Here is a 473-nt window from a genome sequence, read left to right as displayed (position 1 = left end):
TTTCTAGGATCACTGAGAAGAAAAAGACTGTCAAGCCTGTGTGAAATCAGAATTTCCCTACATGAGTTTTTATTCCCCCCTTCCTTTGTTTTTATTACTGGTAATGTTTAATGTAAAAATAAGAATGACGTAAGCCAGGATCCGGGAACCAACAGATGGTGGCAGATACAAATCTAAAGCAAACTTGGTTTTTAACTTTGCCCTATTTTATTGTGTGAGATACAGGTCATTTAAAACCACTCCGGCAAATGCATCAAATGTGTCAATACATTTGTTATTTCAGCAGTCAATTACAGTTACCTTCTAAGGGACGACAGTAAAGGAGGATTTTAGCATGTCTCTCAACTATCTGGCCCTTTGCAAAACTGTCGCCCAGAAGAGTCTGCCTTCAGTGAGCCCGGCCTCCTCTCTTCACGTATTGCTGCTTTTTCTCCTGGCATCTTCCCTTTTCCACTCCAGCCCTCCTCTGCCAC

Source organism: Phoca vitulina, unplaced genomic scaffold (genome assembly GCF_004348235.1).
Source record: "Phoca vitulina isolate PV1807 unplaced genomic scaffold, GSC_HSeal_1.0 scaffold8, whole genome shotgun sequence".
Lineage (NCBI taxonomy): Eukaryota > Metazoa > Chordata > Mammalia > Carnivora > Phocidae > Phoca > Phoca vitulina.
Note: the sequence above shows the minus strand (reverse complement) of the source record.